We start from the raw sequence: 20,460 nt of genomic DNA, 5'->3' as shown, positions 1-20,460 counted from the left end.
CCGGCGCAGCTCGCCGCTCGCAGCCCGCGCAGCCGCGCAGGCCCCGCCCCCGCGCAGGCCCCGCCCCCGGCCCGCCCCGGCCCCGCCCCCGGCCCCGCCCCCGCCGCTCCCGCTCGGCTCCCGCTCCCGCGGCGCCGCCTGGGCTTCCGAGTCCCGGCCGCTCGGGCGCACAGTTCCGGAGCGGAGGGAGGAAGTCCCGTCCCCGCCGCCAGGGTCCCCTCCTCCCTCCGCCGCGCTCGCGGGGAGCGCCCTGACTCTCTCTTCCCTCCGCCCGTCCTGGGAGGCAGCTCGGGACCGCGGGGCTCGCCTCCCCGCCCCTCGCTCCGAGAGGAGGAGGAGCGAGGGAAAAGGACATCTTGTTCTCACAGCTGCAGGTTGCCCAACCCAGGGCATTTATTTGTCTTTTGGGGGGAGCAGAACGCACGCCAGAAAACCCAGGTGTGTTTGGAATAACGTATCATTTGGCCTAACAAGGAACATTTTTACAGATAGCCAAAAGATAGCATTGAACATTAAGATCGATTATTTTCCGATTTTTAAGAATGCTTGGCCCACGGCTTTGATGCTCTCACGAGGGATCCGGCAGAGCTGCTGGAGAGGACCCTGAAGTGAAGCACCGGCGCAAACTCAGACTGGACGCCCTCCCGGGTGCACTAAGGGCCCCTGCGGGTCCCACCGCAATGAAACCAGTCGCGTTTGTTCTAAGAGAATTAAAAGACTGGGAGATACAGAATAGGCGATACCAAAGAGGAGCCATAGGGAATGTGGAGACAGGATCTTAAAAACGAGTATTTCCTCAAAGCTGTTGTAGGAACAGACACATGGCAGCTGACCTTAAGCAGGCTGGTGGCCCTCCTAGTAGTGTCCTCAGAGAGGCAGTTAACTCCAACACCCCTAGCAAAACTCCCATCAAAATGGCCCTCAGGTTTTGACAAAGGGGTCCCTGAGAAAATGGGACTTAATTAGGACAGAATTGAAAAGTACAAGTAAATCCCCCGCAGAACACGTGGGGACTGAGTGATACTTCTCACTGGAAGCCAAGGAATCCATTTGCAGAGGATCAGAAGGGGCCAGGTCAGAAGCCTGCGACCTGACCAGGTGGGCTAAGAGCCATGGCAAGAACCCTGAGCCCACCCGGAGGGCAAGGGCATCTGTGGTCAAGAACTGGAAGACCACTGACAAATATCCTCTGAGTAAAACTGAGGAAGGAAGTCAGCTATAATCAGGGAAACTTGGGTGCACTGGAGCATATAGAGCGGCCAGGGATGGCAAGAAAATATTCCTTCAAGAAACAGCCACTGGGACCTCTCTCTCTGGGACAGGCTGCCAGGCCCTGGAATTGCAGAGAAGAATGGAAGATGGGCCCTGCCCCGATGAACTCACAGGTAGGCAAATAGGCACAAAGCATAGTGGGAATGGTGGTGGAGACAGTGGGGATGCACAGAATGAAGTGTCAGTTCCTCAGCAAAGGGGACTGCGAAAGCTTCACAGAACAGTTACCTGCCTGGGGCTTGGGAAATAAATATGTGTTTGCCACCACACAGAGATGACAAGTCTTGTAAATGGATCAGTACTATGACATTGTGGTTTAGGGCACGGGGGATGCAGCCTGCAGAAGTCAGCCTCCTGGGCACAGAGCAAGGCGAAGAAGGTTGGAGAGGAGATCTGGAGGGGTGGAGAGGGGATCTGGAGGGGCCAATGGAGAGTATCTCACATGGTGGTAACAACATTCTACTCTTGCTCATCTCTAGATGTTCATCACTTTTTTTTTTTTTTTTTTTTTTTTGTATTATGGTTTAAATTGCGTCCACCGAAATTCTTAGGTCAAAATCCTAATTCCCAGTACCTCGGAATGTGACTTTATTTGGAAACAGAATAATCGCTGATGTAATTAGGAAGTCATAGTAAGGTTATAAGGGAGGGACCCAATGCAATATGACTGGTATCCTTATAAAAGGGAAATTTGGACACAGACATGCACACAGAACACCATGTGAATTTTGGAGTTGTGCTTGCTGCCACAAGCCAAGGAACTACCAGACGTGGAGCAGATCCTTCCCTAATACCCTCAGGAGGAACTAACCCTACCAATACCTGGATCTCAGGTTTCTAGCCTCTAGAACTGTGAGACAAGTTCTGTTGTGTGGATTTTTTTTTTTTAAGATTTTATTTATTTGAGAGAAAGAGAGAGAAATCACCAGACGGGGGGAGGACAGAGGGAGAAGCGGAGAAACAGGCTCCCCGCTGAGCAGGGACCCCGATGCTGAACTCCATCCTGAGACCCTGGGATCATGACCTAGGCCAAAGTCAGATGCTTAACCAACTGAGAACCACCCAGGTGCCCCCAATTTCTGTTGTTTTAAACCACATGGTTTGTGGTACTTTGTTATGGCAGTTCCGGCAAACAAATACAGCTGGCTCCCTACACCTGTCTACACCTGTTCAGTAGCAAGTCTCTTGAACCAATCTGAGTTAGATTCTGTTTCCTGCCAGGACCCTGAACTGGTGCCTGGAGTGGCCCCAGGAAAAGTTCCTCAGTATGGAATCCTGCCTGGATTACTCACCCATTTGTGCATGCTTGGGGAGCAAAAGAAATGTAGTAATCTGTGGCACGCAGAGGCAGCAAGATACTCAAATCAGTAGTGCCTGTAGTACGAGGGGCAGATGGAGGACAAGGCTTTGGGAGCTTTGCTGCTGTTGCACTTGATTGCTATAGCAACAGCGATAACTAAAGAGATTGCAAGCGAGATGACTGTTTCTGACTGCCTTAGAGAGTTTGTTTGTTTATTTGTTTAAAGATAAGCATGAAGCATTAAATTCTCATCTCAAGGTATAGATGTGGTGAAATCAAAAGGATCCGCTATCCAGTGTAGCCATAGGGCAGACACGGGTCAAGTTCAGATCTTAAATACAGTAGTTTGGGTTACAGAATTATTGGAAAGGGTAAATGCTCTACCTCGGCAAGTTCTCTTGCTGCAATTAGTGATAAGGAAGTAGGGCCATAGACTTGTGATGGGAATATTTGGATGGATGCAGATGAAATGATAGTTTTATGGTGCAGTGGAGGTGTTAGCTAATGCTACAGTGGCAATCATATTACAATATAAATGTATCAGATCAATTCAGTAGTCCTCTCTTTCCCTCTGTTTCAGTTACCTGCTGTCAACTGCTGTCCGAAAACAGATGATCTTCCTCTGATCTATCAACGGAAGGTCAATGTCATTCACCTTACTTCATCTCATCCATGAGCATTTTTTTTAAAGATTTTATTTACTTATTTGAGAGAAAGAGAGAGAATGCACACACACATGAGGGGAGGAGGGACAGAGGGAGAAGGAAAAGCAGGCTGAGTGGGGAGCCTATCAAGAGTCTTGTTCTCAGGACCCTGAGACCATGACCTGAACTGAAGTTGGATGCTTAATTGACTGAGCCACCGGGTACCCCTCATCACATGAGCATTTTATCATCTCATATCATCACCAGAGGAAAAAGGATAAATACAGTATAAAAAGATTTTGAGAGACCACATTATTTATATAACTTTTATTGCAGTATATCGTTATAATTGTTCTATTCATTTTTGGTTATTGTACTTAATCTCTTACTATGCTAAATCTATAAATTGAACTTTGTAATAGGTACATATGTATAGGAAAAACATTATGTACTATCACAGATTCACTGCTATCCATGGTCCATGGTTTCAGGCATCCACTTGGGGACTTGGAACATATCCCCTACAGATAAAGGGAGACTACCATATGTTGTACACCTTAAATTTACACAAAGTTATATGTCAATTGTATCTCAATTTTTTTTAAAGATTTTATTTATTTATTCATGAGAAACACAGAGAGGAGAGAGAGAGAGAGAGAGGCAGAGACAGGCAGAGGGAGAAGCAGGCTCCATGCAGGGAGCCTGACGTGGGACTCAATCCTGGGTCTCCAGGATCACGCCCTGGGCCAAAGGCGTTGCTAAACTACTGAGCCACCCGGGCTGCCCCTATATCTCAATTTTTAAAAAAGAAAGTTAGAGGCAGAAACTTGAAAAAAATAGAATAACAGAATTAGAATAGAAATTGATAAAATTATCCCCAAACTTATCAAAAAAGTTATTATAACAAATGTGTAACAGAGAAAGCAGATAAATCTAAAAGTTAGATACTGAAAAATTAATACAGTCTCAGGACGCCTGGGTGGCTCAACAGTTGACTGTCTGTCTTTGGCTCGGAATGATCTGAGGGTCCAGGATCGAGTACCACATTGGGCTCCCCACTGCCTATGTCTCTGTGTCTCTCATGAATAAATAAATAAAATCTTTTAAAAAATTAATACAGTCTATAGAAAAATTGATCAATAGAAAGGAAAACAGGGAAGATTCAAAATAGAGCTTTATAAGTGCAAAAAAATAGACATCACTGCAGATTCTAGAGTTACTGAACAAAAAATACTAATATATCATTAATGATAATTTAGGAGTGCCTGGGTGGCTCAGTCAGTTAAGCATCTGCCTTCAGCTTAGGTTATGATCCTGGGGTCCTAAGATGGAGCCCTACATCAGGCTCCCTGCTCAGCAGAGTCTGCTTCTCCCTCTCCCTCTGTCTCTTTCCCTGCTTGTGCTCTCTCTCTCTCTCTCTCTCTCTCTTAAATAAATAAATAAAATAGTTAATAATAATTTTAAAAGCTGAGTTTCCAAATCCCAAGCCTCCCTTGCCAACAGAAGCAACATTTCCCTATGTGAGAAAATTAGCATTCACTAACATGAAGAGCTTTCAAGACTTCACCTGAGGCATTTGTCTCCTATGTAAATGCCTATTCTCCTCAAAACCTGCCCACATGGCACCTCACTGGCTCCTGGCCCATAACAAGAGTAAACTCCCAGCGTTGCCCAGAATGATGATTACTAGGTCTGCTGGAGTGGGAGTAGAAATAGATTTCTACAGCAAGGCAGTTGGAATATCTTGCCAATATGTATTGAGAGAAAGCTGACAGTCATATATGGACATGGATTCTAAAGAGTTAAACCAAGGATAAGATATAAGGTTGGATTCAGCAAAATTTATGAATAAATATGCACTCACTCAAGACTCCTGATGTAATGTGTCATAAACAGCATCTGTGGGTGGCTCTAAGGTTTGATTCCTTAGTTTATTGAAGCCTGGATTCAACAATGGCCTATAATAAATGAGGTTCAGATGCCAAAATTTCCCTAGCATATTATAGGCTGAGAAAAGAGTCTGTAGATTCAGGAGATAGGAATGTTTGAGTAGATATATTATGTGCAACCTACTCAGCTACCACCCAATAAACACACACTGTGCATCTTCATCAAGACATTAAGAGATGTTGGGAATTTTTCTTCTATTAATGGCAGTTAAAAACCACTATCCTGCTGAAAACAATCATAGAAGCTGGACAAAGTATAAAAACAAATCTGTTTCTTTCCTTTTTTTTTAAGATTTTTATTTATTTATTCATGAGAGAGACAGAGAGAGAGGCAGAGACACAGGCAGAGAGAGAAGCAGGCTCCTTGCAGGGAGCCCAATGTGGGACTGGATTCCAGGACTCCAGGATCATGCCCTGGGCCTAAGGCAGGCGCTCAACCACTGAGCCACCCAGGTGTCCCAACAAATCTGTTTCAATTCATGAAAGCACTACTATGGAATCAAGGTCATGTATCTGGGGAGGTAAAACTGACGTATAATCAAGTCCTTTCCTTCAAAGTATGTGCCGATCCCCAAATTACAGCTAGGAGATTAAGAAACCAAGCACATCTTCTGAAAGTTTCCAGGTCCAAGGAGACAATATTGAAGTCGGGATCCCCAAAGTGTTATATCCCCAGAATAGAGAGGAGCCAGAAGAAGACAAGACTCCACAAAGACTAGACCTGCTCAGCCCACAAGCATCTCAATGCCTAATTAAGATTAATTTATTTATGTCAGAGAGAGAGAAAATGTGAGTGGAGGGAAGGGCAGAGGGAGATAGAGAAAGTCAGCCCAAGCTGACTCCCTAATGAGTGTAGAGCCCAACACAGGGCTTGATCCCAGGACTCCAAGATCATGACCTGAGCTGATCAAGAGTCAGTTGCTCAACCTACTGAACCACCCAGGCTCCTAGTGCCTAATTAAAATTAAGATCTCCCCCAACCATAATTACCTTTCAGGAGCAAAAGTATATCCTCCCAACAGATGGTAATACCATCCACAGCCTCAACTTTTTCTATGATCTTTCATACACCATATTCAGCACCAATATATTACCAGACATAATAGGAAACAAGACCACAAGACTAAAAATCAAAAGGTAAAAGGAATAAAATCTATTATAACAAAGTAGTCAGACATTGGAGTTGCCAGATACAGAGTAGGATTATAGGGATCCCTGGGTGGCGTAGTGGTTTAGCGCCTGTCTTTGGCCCAGGGTGCAATCCTGGAGACCTGGGATCAAATCCCATGTCGGGCTCCCGGTGCATGGAGCCTGCTTCTCCCTCTGCCTATGTCTCTGCCTCTCTCTCTCTCTCTCACTGTCTGCCTATAATAAATAATAAAATAAAAAAATTCTTAAAAGGGATTATATATAAATTATAAGTTCAAGAATTGAGATAAAAATAGAATTTCAGCAGAAAGCTAGAAAATATATATTTTAAGATATCAAATGGAGGGCAGCCTGGGTGGCTCAGCGGTTTAGCGCCACCTTCAGCCCAAGGCGCGATCCTGGAGACCCAGGATTGAGTCCCACATCAGGCTCCCTGCATGGAACCTGCTTCTCCCTCTGCCTGTGTCTCTGTCTGTCTCTGTGTGTGTGTGTCTCTCATGAATAAATAAAATCTTTTTTAAAAAAAGATATAAAATGGAAATCTTAGCATTGAAAAAGCACAATACTTGAAATTAAGCATTCCATAGGTGAGTATAAAAGTAGACTACACAAAGTTAGAGCATTAGTGAACTGAAAGATTAATCGAAAGAAAATAGCCAGATATTTCCCCCAAGAAGATAGGCAAATGGCCAATAAGCACATGAAAAAACACTCAACATCATTAGCCATCAGGGAAATGCACTTCAAAACTACAATGAAGGGACCCCTGGGTGGCTCAGTGGTTGGGCATCTGCCTTCAGCTCAGGGCGTAATCCCTGTCTGGGGATCAAGTCCCACATTGGGCTCCCTGTGAGGACCCTGCTTCTCCCTCTGTCTATGTCTCTGCCTCTCTCTCTCTGTGTCTCCTGAATAAATAAAAAAAAATCTTAAAAGAAAAAAGACTACAATGAAATACCACATTGAATTCACTAGGATGGCTGTAATTAAAAGACAAAAACAGAATAATAAGCATTGGTGAAATCTGAACTGTCAGACATTGCTGGTAAGAATTTAAATGGTGTAGTTGCTTTGGAAAACAGTTCTCAAAAAGTTAAACATAAAATTACCATATGACCCAGCAATTCTGTTCTTAGGTATGTACCCAAGAGAATTGAAAATCTACATTCAAATAAAAAAAAACTTAACATGAATGTTTTGAGCAGTAATTATTTATAATAGTTAAAAAGTGGAAACAACCTAAATGTCCATCATCTGATGAATGGATAAACAAACTGTATATCCATACAATGGAATATTATTCAGCCATAAAAAAGAATAAAGTAATGGCACATGCTACAGTACAACATGGTTGAATCTTGAAAGCCACTATGCTAAATGAAGGAACCTACTCACAAAGAGCCATATATTGTATGATCCATTTATATGAAATGTCCAGAATAAGCAAATCTATAGAGATGGAAAGTAGACTAGTGGTTGCCATGGGTTGAGGGGAGAGGGGAGTAGGAGAAATGAAGAGTAACTGCTTAATGGATATGAGGTTTCCTTTGCAGTGACAAAAATGTTTTGGAAAATAGGATGTTTGCACAACATCGTGAATATAGTGAAATCCACAAGATTGTGCACTTTGAAAGGTACAATGGATAGCAATGGAAATGATTCTTGTCCAAAGCAACGCAAGTAAACTTTGGTCAATAGGGATGCCCCCCATCAAATATTAATCCATTTTGTATCTATTAGCAAATTCACTTCAACATTCCTGACAAGCATCTATTTCTGAACCTATTTATCTGTTCTTCACATTCTCCTTTGAACTAGTCTTAACATCTTACTGGTACCATCATTAATTATGGAGCTGAATAAAATTGTTACTCCATGTTCATTTTGTGTCTACAATGAGAGTCATGCTTTTAACTTTTTGAAAATTATACTTTAGTGGTAAGAAGAGGGACATGACTGGCAGGATGCTGAAATTATTTCATCGTAGCAGAAAGATGGAGAATGGAAAAAGAAGTTAACCTTCAAAGATAGGTTTTGCTCCCCTACAGAGAATCCAAATATCCTGCTAATTATACCCTCCTGGCCCCCAAAAAAGATGCTACTTCGTCTAAAACTCTTGGCAAAGTCCACCTGGAGAAATAGTCCTGATCTCCAGGACATGTCTCTCCTCTGAGAACATCCAAACCCCAGTGACCACTTCCTCCTCACCCTGACTATCTGAGAGAAAACATAAGGACACAGGCACAGAAGCATGCCCTGCCTTGGAATGATAACCGTTCAGAGATGAAAGTACATCTTCATTTAAAACTTGAGTAACAGTATTTGCCTATGGGTTAGGGTTAGGTTAGAGTTTGGGTTAGGTTAGGCTCAGGGTTAGATTTATGGTTAGGGGGCAGCCTCGGTGGCTCAGTGGTTTAGTGCTGCCTTCAACCTGGAGACCCAGGATCAAGTTCCAGGTCAGGCTCCCTGCGTGGAGCCTGCTTCTCCCTCTGCCTGTGTCTCTGCCTCTCAGTCTCTCTCTCTCTCTCTCTCTCTCTCTCTTTCTCTCAAATAAATAAAATCTTTAAAAAAAAAAAAAAAAGATTTAGGGTTAGGGACTTAGCTGTTAGGTGATTGGCCAGAGTGGACATGGGTTTAATAAGAAACACCAAGAGTCTTTTTTTTAGTAGAAGTATGAAACTGCTTTTATGAGTCTGTCCTTGTCAGCAGTTCCCCTCTTTGGGTAGTACTGATCCAGGACCCTGCCTCTGTAGTCACAGGCCTGACTCTTATGTCCCATCCACATCTGTACAGTTTGTCAATGTTAGCCTTTTCTGGCATCATATCTTACCCCTTGAGCTTTTTCTCACACATACAAAGGTGGAATAATTAAAAAGGAGAAGAAAATGGGAAAGAAAACTGAATATTCTCAGACTTACACTTGAAGCCAGAAAGAAATCCTAATGTAACCCATTTGATTTCTGTTCACCATTAATGCTCTCCAATTCATAGTAGAATCAGCATTTGTGTTTTCTATGTCTATTCATTTCCAGTTTCTAAATGTAATAATTTTCATTTTTGCATTGACTTAATTTCTTTAATCCTTGAAACAATATGTCTTTTTGAAATTATTGATTTCCTTTTGAGCCCTACTTTCATATTCTGCTAGTCAGCTTGACTTTTGGCTCACATTTCCAGCTTTGTAACTTCTCCTAGTCATGACTTTGTGTTTCCTCTTATAATATATGAGGAATAATATGACTGCTGTGAGGGCAAACCTGTGACCTAGGGCATAGATTCTTGATCTATTAATGATAGTGATATTATTCCTCATATATTATAAGAGCAGAGGCCACTGGACCAATTTTTCACTTCTAAATCCAGAAATGGGGACAGCAAGTCACAAATAGATGACTTATCCATATTGAACCACTACTGAAAGCAGACCTTAGTCAATTTGGTTATACATAACTAATAAGTTCTTTTTGGTAAATGTCACTGGTTTGAGATAAGGGAGAATGTTAGATCTCCCCCCAATCCTCATCTTAAGAAAGGTAATTTGTTAAAATGGAAGCAAATCACAGACCAAGTTTCAGGGTACATTCAAGCATGTATTAAAGATTCATTAGAAGGGCACCTGGGTGTCCCAGTGGCTGAGCATCTGCCTTCCATTCAGGTTGTGATCCCCGGGGTCCTGGGATTGAGTCCTGCATCAGGCTCCCAGCAGGGAACCTGCTTCTCCCTCTGCCTGTGTCTCTGCCTCTCTCTGTGTGTCTCTCATGAATAAATAAATAAAATCTTTTTTAAAAAATAAAATAAACATTTATTAGAAAGAGAGCCCAGGGCTCCTGGGTGGCTCAATCAGTTAAGCGTCTGAGTCTTGATTTTGGCTCAGGTCATGATCTCAGGGTCATGAGATTGAGCCCCGCATTGGGTTCTACACTTGGTGTGGAACCTGCTTAACATTCTCTCTCCCTCTCCCTCTGCCACCCCCTACACATACTCCCTCTCTCTAAAAAGATAAAAGAGGGATGCCTGGGTGGCTCAGCAGTTGAGCATCTTCCTTTGGCCCATGATGTGATCCCAGAGACCTGCATTGAGCTCCCCGCCCAGTGGCCTGCTTCTCTCTCTGCCTGTCTCTGCCTCTGTCTCTGTGTCTCTTATGAGTAAATAAATAAAAATCTTTAGAAAAAGAGAAAGTGAGAATGAGAGAGAGAGCCCAATATAGTCCTATACCCTGTTTTATAAGCTCTTGAAATCATAGATCTCTAACTACACCTGGCATTAAATGTTAACTCAAGACAAAATCACAGTCATACCCCAGAAGTAATTTCCTCATTGGCATCAGGTAACCAGAATTCTCTGAGTCAAAAGTTGGACATAGGAATGTTTAGTTCAAGCCTTACATACCTTTCTAGGGGGTGAGAGGTGAAGGGCTCACTACATTTTAGCCAACTCACCTTCTCAAACAAAATAAATTGCACCAATAAAATCATTTTTCTAACAACCATTGGGCTGATTAGCAATTTTTCTACTTGCTGATTGGAGAGAAAGATAGCTGGAGTGTGGGCATTTGATTATATGCTCCCTAACTGCCCCTAGAGTATGTATTCACATTTAGAATTAGAGTGCCTGGGGCAGCCTGAGTGGCTCAGGGTGTTTAGCGCCTCCTTCGGCCCAGAGCGTGATCCTGGAGACCGGAGATCGCGTCCCACGTTAGGCTCCCTGCATGGAGCCTGCTTCTCCGTCTGCCTTTGTCTCTGCCTCTCTCTCTGTTTCTCATGAATAAATAAATAAAATCTTAAAAAAGAATTAGAGTGCCTGATGCTGTCTCCAAAGTTTTTAGATTAAAACTGACTAGTACCCACATATATGTCACTTTATAACCCATATTAAAGTGTATTAAAGTAAATTCCTGCCAGTACACAACTGCCATCTGTCTTCCAGGACTCATAGGAATCTATGGCTCAGTGGCTTAGTTAGAATACAGTCTATATAAGCTCCCTCTTCAGGGATTTGTACAGCAGGAGGGTCTGTGGTACTCCCTTTTGTAAAGACAGTGCACAGATCCTTCTGTAATCTAGGGCAGTTCATCTAACCTCTGCTTGCAATTTTTCCCATGTCTGTACTTATATAAAGAACATTAACATGTTTGGCAAAAGCCCAACAAAATACAGTTAGTGTTCAGCTCTTTAGAAATCCCCTTCCCAGGGACTGTGCAGGCTCAAACAGATCAGGCTCTTCTCCCTGGAGAAACAATGCACAAGAATGAGGCCTAAAGAGACAGGAGAACTAGGGAGGAAAAATAAATCTTGAAGGGTTTTTTTTCTTAGTTCTTTTTTCATCTCAAAAAAAAGCTATAATCTGAGAAATTGTATCAAATGACAGTGCTTATGAGTCTGTACATGTGCCAAGGAAAATTACACAATTAGGAAATGTACAAATGAGCCATGCCCTGTTCCAAATTCTTTCTCTATTTTACAACCAGTTTGTTTCATTTCTTTATAAGATAGAGTACCTATACTAATGACCTCCACAAAATAGATGGTCCTTTATTTTACATCATGATAATACTAAATCAAGGGACAGGGATCCCTGGGTGGTGCAGCGGTTTGGCGCCTGCCTTTGGCCCAGGGCGCGATCCTGGAGACCCGGGATCGAATCCCATGTCGGGCTCCCGGTGCATGGAGCCTGCTTCTCCCTCTGCCTATGTCTCTGCCTCTCTCTCTCTCTCTCTCTCTCTCTCTCTGTGACTATCATAAATAAATTTAAAAAAATAAAATCAAGGGACAAAACTTTGAAACACTCTCTAATTAGTACTGAAAGATTGCCGATCTGTAGCTGATCTAGAATATGAATTCTATTTCAATAATAAGCTTTTTTTAAAAGACTTTATTTATTCATGAGACACACACAGAGAGAGGCAGAGACACAGGCAGGGGGAGAAGTAGGCCCCCTGCAGGGAGCCCAATGTGGGACTCAATCCTGGGACCTTGGGATCATGACCTGAGCCAAAGGCAGATGTTCAACCACAGAACCACCCAGTCATCCCTCAATAATAACCTTTTTTTTCTTAAAGATTTTATTTATTTATTCCTGAGAGACACAGGCAGAGGGAGAAGCAGGTTCCATGCAGGGAGCCTGATGTGGGACTCGATCCTGGGTCTCCAGGATCATGCCCTGGGCCGAAGGCAGCGCTAAACCACTGAGCTACCTGGGCTGCCCAATAATAACCTTCTTAAGTAGAAAGAAGATTTTGATAAATTAAAAGGATCTTTTTAAACTAGAATCTTCCCAAGGTGGAAGCTACACTATTCTTTCTGAGGACCCAGGATTTAACTTAAAAATGGTGTGCGGTTGTTATTGTTGGCATATTCAGCCACCACCAATAAGATTTCTGATTGATGATGATTACTTTATGAGGAAAACCCAAAAGACTCCACCCCCAAATTGCTAGAACTCATATAGGAATTCAGCAGAGTGGTACAATATAAAATCAATGCACAGAAATCAGTTGCATTTCTATACACTGACAATGAGACAGAAGAAATAAATTAAGGAGTTGATTCAATTTACAATTGCACTAAAAACCATAAGATACCTAGGAATAAACCAAACCAAAGAGACAAAGGATCTGTATTCAGAAAACTATAGCACATTCATGAAAGAAATTGAGGAAGACACAAAGAAATGGAAAAATGTTCCATGCTCATGAGTTGGATGAACAAATATTGTTGAAATGTCTATGCTACCCAGAGGAATCTACACATTTAATGCAATCCCTATCAAAATACCATCAACTTTTTTCACAGAGCTGGAAGAAATAATCCTAAAATTTGTTTGGAACTGAAAAAGACCCCAAATAGCCAAAGGAATATTGAAAAACAAAACCAAAGCTGGTGACATCAAATTCCAGACTTCAAGCTCTATTACAAAGCTGTAATCATCAAGACAGTATGGTACTGGCACAAAAACAGACACATAGATCAATGGAATAGAATAGAGAACCCAGAAATGAATAGAGAATAGAACCCCAAATAGAATAGAGAACCTCAACTCTATGGTCAACTAATCTTCAACAAAACAGGAAAGACTATGCAATGGTAAAAAAAAAAAAACAAAAAAACAAAAAAAAAAAAAAAAAACCAGTCTCTTCAACAAATGGTGTTGGGAAAACTGGACAGCCACCTGCAGAAGAATGATACTGGACCATTTCCTTACATCATACACATAAATAGGCTCAAAATGGATGAAAGACCTAAATGTGAAACAGGAATCCATCAAAATCCTAGAGAAGAACCTAGGCAGCAACCTCTGTAACCTCAGCCATAGCAACTTCTTGCTAGACACGTCTCCAAAGAAAGGCAAAAGGAACTATTGGGACTTTATCAAGATAGAAAACTTTTACAGCAAAGGAAACAGTTGATAAAACCAAAAGACAACCAACAGAAAGGGAGAAGATATTTGCAAGTGACACATTAAAGGGCTAGTATCCAAAAATCTATAAAGAACTTATCAAACTCAATACCCAAAGAACAAATAATCCAATCAAGAAATGGGCAGAAGACATGAACAGACATTTCTCCAAAGAAGAGATACAAATGGCCAACAGACACATGAAAAAATACTCCACATCACTTGGCACCAGAGAAATACAAATCAAAACCACAATGAGATACCACCTCACACCAGTCAGAATGGCTAAAATTAGCAAGTTAGGGAACAACAGATGTTGGCAAGGATGCAAAGAAAGGGAACCCTCTTACACTGTTGGTGGAAATGCAAACTGAGCAGCCACTCATGAAACAGCTTGGAGGTTCCTCAAAAAATTGAAAATGGAGTGACCCTATGACCCAGCAATTGCACTACTGGGTATTTACCCCAAAGATACAAATGTAGTGATCTGAAGGGTTACCTGCATCCCAATGTTCATAGCAGCAATGTCCACAATAGCCAAACTATGGAAAGAGCCCAGATGTCCATCGACAGATAAATGGATAAAGATGTGATTAAAGATGTTATACACACACACACACACACATACACACACACACACTGGAATACTACTTAGCCGTCAAAAAAATGAAATCTTGCCATTTGCAATGACACAGATGGAACTAGAGGGTATTATGCTAAATGAAATAAGTCAATCAGAGAAAGAATTATCATATGATCTCACTCTTATGTGGAATTTAAGAAACTAACAGGATCACAGGGAAAGGTAGGAAAAATAAAGGACAAAATCAGAGAGGGAGACTCTTAATCATAGGAAACAAACTGAGGGTCGCTGGAGGGGAGGATGGGGTAACAGGGTGATAGTAAGGAAGTCACGTGATGTAATGAGCACTGGGTGTTATATAAGACTGATAAATCATTGACCCCTGCCTCTGAAATGATTAATATAGTATATGTTAATTAATTGAAATTTTAAAAATAAAATAATACAATAAAAACTCCTATTCTTAGATCTAGCCTTTTCAACATACACTTACAGAAATTAAGACATTTCTTTTTTAACCGAAGCAAGCAAGCAGAAGAAATTAATTGGGTTTTATCCTTTCCTATTCTGGTCAGAGGTGCCTATTAGACTCAGTCAACCAAGCAAAATGCTTTCAGGAGAGCTTTCCAGTCTCACAGAAGACCCCAGTCTTCACAGACATTACGAAATAAATGGGAATAAGACCAAACCTTAAAAATGAAGCTTGAAGGCAGAGATTTCCCTTAGAATCTATGGGAAGACAAAATCCTTCCTTAGGTGAATGGGAAAGGCTTCCCACTCCGGTGTTAGCTGGAGCTGGGACCTGGAAGGTGGGACAAGGGAAACAGACAAGAAAGCTGGCCTGGGGAAGGCCTTGCAAAGCTGGACAGCTTGAGAGCAGAGATAAGGAGACTACTACTCTCTCCATCCCATTCATTTGACAATTAATAATGTATTACCTCACTGCATTTATGTATTATCTCTTCGTGTATGTTAGTCCATTCAGGCTATCACAAAAATACCATAGGCTAAAAAAAAAAAAAAAAAAAAAAAAAAAAAAAAATACCATAGGCTAGCCAGCTTATAAACAGCAGAGATTTCTCTCCTGTAGTCCTGAAGGCTGTGAAGTCCACAATCAAGGTGCTGGGAAGACAGCAATCTTTCACTGGGTCATCCTGTGGCAGAAGCAGCAAGGCTGTTTTCTGGGGTGTCTCATTTATATCGGCACTCATCCTATTCACAAAGCTCATGACCTAATCACTTCCCAAAGGACCAACTACCTAATACATCACACCAGGGACTAGGTTTTAACATATAAATTTGTGGGGGAAAGTAGATAAATGATTCAGTCTATAGCATTGTGCTTTCAAATGAGATTGTCAGTTCTTTTGGGTTGCCACAGTTATGGGAAAAACAAACAAAAACAAAAACAAAAAATGTATTCCAAAATGCTGATCCTTTGCTAGTGCTGCCAAAACAGGATATCACAGACAAGCAGCTTAAACGACAAAAAAGATTTTTTTCTCATAGTTGAGGAAGCTAGAAGTCCAAGATTAAGGTGCTGGGAAGGTTGGTTTCTTATAAAATTTCTCTCTTTGATTTGCAGATGGCCACCTTTCCACCGTGTCCTCCCTCACACGGCCTTTCTTCTGTGCACCTATATCCCTGGTGTCTTTTCCTATTCTGATAAGGATGCCAATCATATTTGGTTTGGGCCCAGCTGTATGACATCATTTAACCTTAACTACCTCTTGAAAAGTTCTATCTCCAAATATAATCACATTCTGACATGTGTGGGAAGTTAGGACTTCAACATATGAATTTGGGGTGGGGGAATGCAATTCTGTCCTTAACACGTGGTAAAAACTCTAACAGGACAAAACAATACATGTTGAAAACCATCTCCCATCCACCCCACCTTCAGTCCCATGTCCTCAAACACACCTTATCATCCATGTTTTATATGCCTCTGGTGTAAGTTCTTTGAAGGTTGCAACCATATGATGCCATTTTGACAAAAAGGAAAGATGGGCCACTTGCTCAGGCCTGCAGGGCGGGGGGAGGCGGTGAGCCCTAGAACTTACAGGCCAGCACTGCACCGACCTCTGCCCTCCTCAGAATGCATAGGGGTGCATAAGAGGAGTGCCTGCTGTTTGCTGAGAATGCACCTTCTGAGTGTGGCTCTAGACAGAGAAGATGGAAAGGAACCACTATCATCAGATCTAATTTATCATAGAGGGAAGGGAGAGAAAGACCAGAGAAGCAAAAAGACAAATGAACAACGATCAAATTCTGTGATCTGGAGATTACCTAAAGTATTTCAATCTAGTAGACAAAACATGATAGTTACTATATTTACATTTTGAAAATCCCTTTCATTTGTATATATGCATAAACTTTTTTTAGTTTTTTTAAATGACTGCCTTATAAGATATAATTCACACATCATAAAATTTACCTGTTTAAAGGACAAAAGCCACCGGTCATAGTGTATTTACAAAGTTGTACAGCCATCCCTACTATCTAATTCCAAAACATTTTCATCAAATTATTCTGAAAGAAACACTGTACCCATTAGATCATTCCCATTCCCCATTTCTCCCAGCGCCTGACAAACACCAACATAGGGAGGATGGGGAGGGGCAGAGGGAGAGGGAGAGAGAATCTTAAGGGGGCTCCACACTGGGCCCTCCATGGGGCTCAATCTTACAACCCTGAGATCATGACCTGAGCTGAAATCAAAAGTCAGACACAACCGACTGAGCCATCCAGCTGATCCACACCAATCTTCTATAGAATTGCCTATTCTGGGCATATTATATACATGGAATGATACAATATAATGCCTTTTCTGTCTGGCTTCTTTCAATTAGAATAGTGTTTTCAAGACTCATCCACATTGCAGCACATTAGTATTTCATTTATTATGGTAAGTATTATTCTGTTATGTGTACATACCCCATTTTGTTCATCTATTGACCAGTTGATGGACATTCGGGTTGTTTCCATCTTTTAGCCCTTATACATAATGCTGCTATGGATCTTTATATACAAGTTTTTTCGTGGGCACAGGTTTTTAGTCCTCTTGGATACATACTTAGGACCACAATTGCTGTGTCAAATGGAAACTCTGTTTACCTTTTTGAGGAACTGCCTAACTGTCTTCCACAGCAGCTGCAGTGCTTTATATCTCTTTGAGCAATGCATGAGGGTTCCAATTTTCTATACCTTACTAGCACTTGTCTCTGTCTTTTTGATTATAGCCAATGTGGATATGGTAGTAATATCACAATGTGATTGATAGTCATCGTGAAGTGGCATCTCATTATGGTTCTGATTTACATTTTCCTTTTTTATATGTATATATATATTTTTTATTGTGATTTACATTTTCCTAACGGCTTATGATGTTGAGCATCTTTTCAAGTGCTTATTGGTCATTGGCATATTTTCTTTAGGAAACTAGTCAGATCCATTGCCCATTTTTAAATTGGACTGTCTTCCTATCTTTGACTTATAATGATTCTTTGTATTTTCAAGCTAAAAATGTCTGTATTGGTCTACTTGGGCTATCAAGACAAAATGCCATGGAACAGGTGGCTTAAACAACAGAAATTTATTTTCTTATTGTTCTGAAGCCTGGAAGTCCAAGATCAAGGTGTCAGCAGGGTTGATTTCTGGTAAGACTTCTCTCCTTGGCTTTCAAACAGTGTCCTCACATAAACGTTTTCCTCTGTGTGCCCACATCCCTGGTATCTCTTCCTTTTCTCATTAGGACATCACATATTGAATTAGGGCCCACACTTAGGATCTCATTTAACCTTAATGACCTCTTTAAAGGCCCCTTTTTACATACAGTCATATGGGGGCTAGAGTTTCAAATTTGAATATGGGAAGAACACAGTTCAGTCCACAACAACATCCATTATCTGATGTATGATTTATAAAAGTTGTCTCCGATTGTGAATGTCTTTTCACTTTTTTGATAATGTCTTTTGAAACACAAAAGTTTTTCTTTTTTTTTTAAGATTTTATTTATTTATTCATGAGAGACAGACAGAGAGAGAGAGAGGCAGAGACACAGGCAGAAGGAAAAGCAGGCTCCATGCAGGGAGCCTGATGTGGGACTCGATCCTGGGATTCCAGGATCATGCCCTGGGCCAAAGGCAGGCGCCAAACCGCTGAGCCACCCAGGGATCCCAAGTTTTTCATTTTTATGGTGTCCAGTTTATCTTGTTTTGTTTTTTTTCTTTTCTGTTGTTTATACTGCTGGTGTCATATATAAGAAACCACTGCCTAATTGAAGGTCACAAAGATTTATAACCATCTGTGCTTCTAAGAGCTTTATAGTTTTAACTTTTAGATTTATGTTTTTGATATATTTAGAGTTCAATTTTGTATATGGTGTGAGGTAAGGATCTGACTTCATTCTTTTGCATGTTAAGTATCTAATTATCCCAGAACCATTGGTTGATAAGATTATTCTCTCCCCATTAAACTGTCTCAGCACACCAGTTGAAAATCAATTGACCACAAGGTAAGAGTTTATTTCTGGACTTTCAATTCTATTTCATTGATTTATATGTTTATGCCTATCCCAGTAAGTACTACACAGTCTTGATTTTTGTAGCTATGTAGTAAGTCTTGAAATCAGAAAGTAGGAGTTCAGTTTTGCTTTTCTTTCTTCAAGATTGTTTTTGCTACTTTGAGCAAAATTTTTTTGCCTTTCCATAGGAATTTGAGATCAGCTTGTCAATTTCTGCAAAAAAAAGTCATCTGGGCTTTTGATAGGAATCACAGTCACATTGAATCAATAGATCATTTTTGGTACTCTTGCCATCTTAACAGTATTAAGTCTTCCAGTGCATGAACATGAGATATCTTTCCACTCACTTCAGTCCTCTTTAATTTCTTTCAACAATATTTGTAACTTTCATTAAACAAATCACACACTTCTTTCATTAAACTTATTCTTAGGCATTTTATTGCTTTAGATGCTCTCCCAAATGGAACTTGTATGAACATTTTGAAATGGAGTTATATTGCTGAATGTTTATGGGAAGTAGACTTACAGTTTTAAAGGGACAAAAATGGTTTCCTTATAGCAGCGATCATTAAAATGTCCCTACAAAGTTTCCCCATTAGCTCTTCATCACTTTGCTCTCACTTTCCTTTCCTTTCTGCCCACTCCTTTGCCTGAATGCACTCACTTAAGACATGCCTGAACAAGCTCTAACCAGCCTCCCTAAGGTGAACAAAAGAAAAGGGAAGTGGAATAAAGAAGCAAGGAGACCAACTGTTTCTGTTTGCTCAACAGCTGCCAAGGGAGGCTTTTTTCCCCCTAGCATTGTGCACACAAACTGCACTATCTATGACGTTATATCCCAAGCTTTTTCCTTGAAAAAAAAAAACTATGGGACAAAATTGCCTACATAGAGAAACATGCTTACAGAAGCCAAGGACTTTCTGGGATTTGCCTCGATGCTAAATTATCCTGGTGATTATTAATTATGGCTAAGGCTACCTTCAAGCATAAGAGCAAGGCTGTGATCCATGGAGCCCTTTTCATAGACCATGGAACCCACTGCCCTGTAACTTACACCTTTTCTCTGTTAGAGCTTGCTATGTACAGACCCAACTTCTGGAATTAGAGGTTGATTGTTTTGGCTTGAGACATTTAGATTAAAAATTGGTTCTCTCTAGGTTGGGTTATTTAGTAAACCTTTAGACGTGGGGGCTTGGGGGTGATTGTTTTTTTTTTGTTTTTTTTTAAGATTTTATTTATTTATTTGAGACTGAGAGAGAGCATGAGTGAGATGGGACGGGAAGAAGGAGAGCGAGAAGCAGGCTCCTTGCTGAACAGGGAGTCCAATGCAGGGCTCACTCAATCTCAGGACCCTGGGATCATGACCTGAGCTGAAGGCAAATGCTTAACGAATTAAGCCATCAGGAGCTTCTAGAAGTGTTTTATGGCTGGGTCTATTTACCTCTCAGATCAAGTCTCTAGAGCATTATCTGAAGAGAAGAGGGCAGGACATATCCAACCATGAACAGTCCAAGGTGTCATTCTTCTATGTTCACCAAAATTCCAACACTCAAAATTTATCTCTCACCACTCATACAACTTCAGGGAAAGGCCAGGCAAGCTTGGGGGTAAGGGAAAAACAAAACCCCCTTTTAAAAGAATCCTAT

General features: G+C 41.2%; 1 long non-coding RNA gene across 1 annotated transcript; it reads left to right on the top strand.

The window, feature by feature from the left end:
- Positions 1-126: 126 nt before the first annotated feature.
- On the top strand, positions 127-8,193 carry LOC140643082 (uncharacterized). The gene is made up of 2 exons (XR_012039486.1): positions 127-1,385; positions 3,153-8,193. It is a non-coding gene; the product is annotated as an uncharacterized lncRNA (long non-coding RNA).
- The last annotated feature ends 12,267 nt before the right edge of the window (positions 8,194-20,460 follow it).

The sequence above is a fragment of the Canis lupus genome, chromosome 11, assembly GCF_048164855.1.
Source record: "Canis lupus baileyi chromosome 11, mCanLup2.hap1, whole genome shotgun sequence".
Classification (NCBI taxonomy): Eukaryota; Metazoa; Chordata; class Mammalia; order Carnivora; family Canidae; genus Canis; species Canis lupus.
This window is presented reverse-complemented; position numbering and strand designations above follow the sequence as displayed.